The 4,955-nt window shown below is 40.7% G+C and overlaps 1 long non-coding RNA gene across 1 annotated transcript; it reads right to left on the minus strand.

Moving 5' to 3' along the window:
* Positions 1 to 2,638: 2,638 nt before the first annotated feature.
* Positions 2,639 to 4,146, minus strand: LOC119297057. Its single transcript, XR_005145505.1, has 3 exons — positions 3,916 to 4,146; positions 3,370 to 3,535; positions 2,639 to 2,875 (listed from the first exon to the last, which is right to left on the minus strand). It is a non-coding gene; the product is annotated as an uncharacterized LOC119297057 (long non-coding RNA).
* Positions 4,147 to 4,955: the final 809 nt, after the last annotated feature.

A 4,955-nucleotide genomic window follows, 5' to 3' on the forward strand; every position in this document is an offset into this window, starting at 1 on the left:
CCGGTGACAAGATGATCATGGAGCCCCAAGATGGAGATCAAAGGAGCTATATGATATTGGCCATATCATGTCACTATTATTTGATTGCATGTGATGTTTATCATTTTTTTGCATCTTATTTACTTAGAACGACGGTAGTAAATAAGATGATCCCTCATAATAATTTCAAGAAAGTGTTCCCCCTAACTGTGCACCATTGCGACAGTTCGTTGTTTCAAAGCACCACGTGATGATCGGGTGTGATAGATTCTAACGTTCACATACAATGGGTTAAGACAGATTTACACACGCGAAACACTTAGGTTGACTTGATGAGCCTAGCATGTACAGACATTATGTATGTTGTGATTCCCTTAGTGGTGTCATGTGAACGTCGACTACATGAAACTTCACCATATATGGGCCTATGGGAATGCATTGTGGAGTTTCAATTAGATGATGGGTTGCGAGAGTGACAGAAGCTTAAACCCTAGTTTATGCACTATTCCATAAGGGACCAATTGGATCCAAAAGTTTAATGCTATGGTTAGAATTTATTCTTAATACTTTTCTCGTAGTTGTGGATGCTTGAGGGAGGGTTAATCATAAGTAGGATGTTTGTTCAAGTAAGAACATCACCTAAGCTCTGGTCCACCCACATATCAAATTATCAAAGTACCAAACACGAATTAAGCCAACATGATGAAAGTGACTAGATGAAAATCCTGTGTACCCTCAAGAACGCTTTGCTTATTATAAGAGACCTTTTAGCCTGTCCTTTGCCTCAAAAGGATTGGGCTACCTTTCTGCACTTTTTGCTAATACTATCGTTACTTTCTTATTACAAATTACCATGCTATCAAACTACTCTATTACATACAATTTTAGCACTTGCAGACATACCTTGCTGAAAACCACTTGCGATTTCCTTATGCTCCTCGTTGTGTTCAACACTCTTACTTATCGAAAAGAGCTACAATTGACCCCCTATAATTGTGGGTCATCAGCATGTATATATAAGCCAAGGGGTTTATCCCATAGAGGGGACCGAATCACAACTTCATTCCCCTAACCCTAGAGGTAGAAGACAACATACGATCTCAAGGTAGATCAAACTCTGTACTTGATACATGTCCATCAATATAAACAAGAGTTGGAAGTAGGGTTTTACCTACATCAAGAGGGCCCGAACCTGGGTAAACTCGTCTCCCCTGTTCCTATTACCACCGATCCGAGATCAGCTCGGGACCCCCTACCCCGAGGTCTGCTGGATTTTGGGATTCACACAAACCCTAATGTGCACGAAAGGCGTTTCGAACTCATCTCCTTTTATCACTTGAATATGGTGATATCCTCACAGAGGATCTAACTTAGTGAACTAGCACGCCCTGGCCAATTCGTCCAATGGTTCATCCACAATCGACATTGGCTGCTTTCTTTTAGTGGTGATGGCATTGAGCAATTGATAGTCCATGCAAAATCACCAAGTATCGTCTTTCTTGCGGACCAACAGAACTGGCAATGCAAACAGACTATTGCTTGGACGTATGATGCCCCAATGGAGCAACTCTTTGATTTGTTGTTGGATTTCATCTTTTTGCTGAGGAGTGTATCGATAAGGCCTTGCACTCATCAGCTGAGCTCCTGGAATCAATGGGATTTTGTGGTCTTGAGGTCGCCAATGTGGCAAGACTGTGGGTTCTTGAAACAAAGCACTGAACTCCACTAACAATGTGTCAATTTCTAGAGGTAGAGCGGATTCGGCTATTGGTGACACATCAATCGACATAAAATCCGGCTCCTCGTGAATAGCACGAAGCTGAATTGCCCGTTGCATGGCTCCCATACGCAGAAGGCCTTGCATATTACTTGCAGACACGAGTTGACACAAAGTTTTGCTGTCCTGAATGCTTGTCAAAGTAACCTAACGCCCTTAATGTGTGAATCGAAGCATTCACTTGCACCAATGAGCCCACATAGGAATGTGGTCTTCGAGCCAATCCGCCCCAAGATCATGTCATAGTAGCCCAAATTCAACACCTTCACATCCTGCTGGAATGTCACTACACCATGGTAGAGCTACCGTGACACACCAATGTGTCGGCATAGGGTACCTTTGCCGACAGTTAAGTTGTAGCTAACACCTATGCTGACAGAAGATGAAAGAGTCGGAGGACTTGCTGTGGGCAAAGGTATTGCCGACAGTTGTTTACTTCCCGACACTTTTTTTTGTCAGCATACACCCTACCTACGCCGACAGATGGTATGTCCACATACACCCTACCTACGCCGACACTTTATCAGACAACATACACCCTACATATGCCGACATGTAGCGTGTCCACATACACCTTACCTATGCCGACACTTTATTAGCCACGAAAACCATATCTATGCCAACAGATAGTCTATCAACATACACCCTACCTATACCGACAGATATTGCCTTTGCCGACAGATAAATTGCTGGTAAAGTGATGTGCAGCCAAAACAATATATACAAACTCTAAACAGATTCAATTATTATCCTCACATCCACAAGCAGGTTCAAGATGAACACGTACTATACAACAATGAAAATATATTCACAAACATGCAAATACATTGAATCGCAAGTTGACAAACACATCAATCTTGACAAAGCATAGTTTTTACCATCTTAACAATCACCCAGAACACACAAATCACAAAAGGATGAGCACTATTTGCTAGTATGAGAGACTTCAACTAGATGGTCCAGAACGCACAAGTCTGTATCCACATGCACAAAATGCAAGCTCTAAAATAACCGAAACACTAAATGGTCTAGAGGACACATAAGATCCATGATTACAAGTTGGTTGCTCCATAAACGCTGCAAAGTCATCATGTCCATGTGCACCAATTGGCTAAGTGCCTGAAATTTGTTCACCAAAAATTGTTAAGAAAGTGGAATCAGCTCAAGTTGTTCAAAGCTCATCTGTGGATTAACACATATTCGATCAATAAATCCTCATGATACCATAGTTAACAATAGTTTCTACAAAAGTTATAATTGGCTCACATGGTACTATATAGAACTATGTTCCTGTGCTTGCAGTTTTATCAACAATGAAGGTATTGACCATCTGAAATAGAGATCCTACAACATAGTAGCGTATTTTATAGCCTATTACATAAGCATTCAATGAAGAAAAGACAACCTCTTTTGCAAACTCTCTAGATTTTCATGATTAAGAGCTACATAACCATGGATAAAAAAGGAAACCATGACACATATATGCACAAGCAATTTAGTTTGAACACAAAGGACAACAACCTTGTAAAGTGACATTTTAGAAACTGTTCTTATGCAATAGCATGTGAGCTAATTAGTACTGAAACAAAAAATGTACAAAGTAGTGGAGGTACCCGGTGAGGTAGCCCTCCATTCTCCACCGATTGCCCACTACAAGACGTGGTAGCCTTCCATCCACCATTCGTTATCTGCTGCATGTGTGTGACCATAGTCCCAGCGAGGCAGCCATCTGTTCTCCGCCCAATGCCCGTGCTGTACGCTGGTGGTCGTGGTTCTCGGCTATTGTCGGCAACACTAAATGGATTAGTAACTTGTTTCTCAGTGTCGAGCATTGTACAACTATATGTAACTACACTAATTCCATCTATTTTTACCATAATTATGTGCAATTTGCATAGGCGTATCAAGGTACTACACTAAATTTAAGCATGAAAAGTACAGGACTGAGTCAATTTAATGGCTCAAAACCAGTCGTGAGTTCCACAACCAACATTAGTAGAGCATTTCCTAATACATCCAGTGAGCCATAGTTACAACGGCGGGTGCTGGTAGTAGTGAATTTAAATTACACATGACGCAATCACAAGACAAACTGAGCCATTCAGTTGCAAACTACCCTCTACACTTTGAAATAAGCCATTTGGGGTGCAGAGACTTACTTGAAGGACAAAGAGCTTGGTGTTCAAGTTGTGGGAGTTGTGCAGAATGTGGACTGGTTGCAGACACATGTCAAGGTTGTTCTGTAGATCCCACCCATAGTATCAGATCAGCTGAAACAAAGCAGCCCGATTTCAATCGAGAGAGTTAAAAGTAGGCAAATAAACCATAGAAGTAGCATAAGGGGCTCATGGAGAGTAAGAAGAAGTACTAGTGTCTATTTAGTTCCAAGTGGACTCACCACGCATTGACTGAAAAATAGCTCATGTGCCAAGATAGTAAGCTGATACATATTTATTTTGTTTGTGATAAACTGAACCTTCATTTCGCAGGCCTAGTTTAAGATGATGGACTAGTTGAACTGGTCAACAAAAAGGAAATATTGGACAAGCATCAAGATGGCAAAATGATGGATCCATCCATTCCATTTGCTAGCTTACCACGTCATATCCTCAAATGGGTTGTTTAAGATCAATAAGGGCCACCTATGCCAACAGCATGCCTCTAGCATAAGCTAAAAAAATAAAACAACAAAGCTTATCATCATATTATTATATGCCAGTGATCAAACTTGCATGGAGCCACATACTGAATCTAAAGGTTTAGACGGTTGTGTTTTTGTTCTGCTATTCAGATTGGCCAAACAAAGGGGAGGACATGACATAAATAAACAACCTCCTAGCCTCCTAACCACATATAGTTGTAGATGTTTTTCTCATGGGTAAATACAAATGCGACGTTACTTATCTAACATTTAGTATTTCCTTCTACCCTAACTGAAGTATTACTAGTGACTAATTCTGAGGTACAACGGAAAACATGCATAAAGCATAACCATGTTGTAGATTAGCAATCATGCTTACGTGGAAACAATAAGAGCCAATAATAAGCTCCCAAGGTTTACATAGGATTTAGGGTGTAATATTCAGATGGTCCAGACAAGTGTTAAAACAGGACACCAAACCAACAATTTCCTACATGTGCATTCATTTTCCCAATGACATAATATGTGCCATTGTCTTGATAACATTTTATATGTCGG

Source organism: Triticum dicoccoides, chromosome 5A (assembly GCF_002162155.2).
Source record: "Triticum dicoccoides isolate Atlit2015 ecotype Zavitan chromosome 5A, WEW_v2.0, whole genome shotgun sequence".
In the NCBI taxonomy this organism is placed as follows: domain Eukaryota; kingdom Viridiplantae; phylum Streptophyta; class Magnoliopsida; order Poales; family Poaceae; genus Triticum; species Triticum dicoccoides.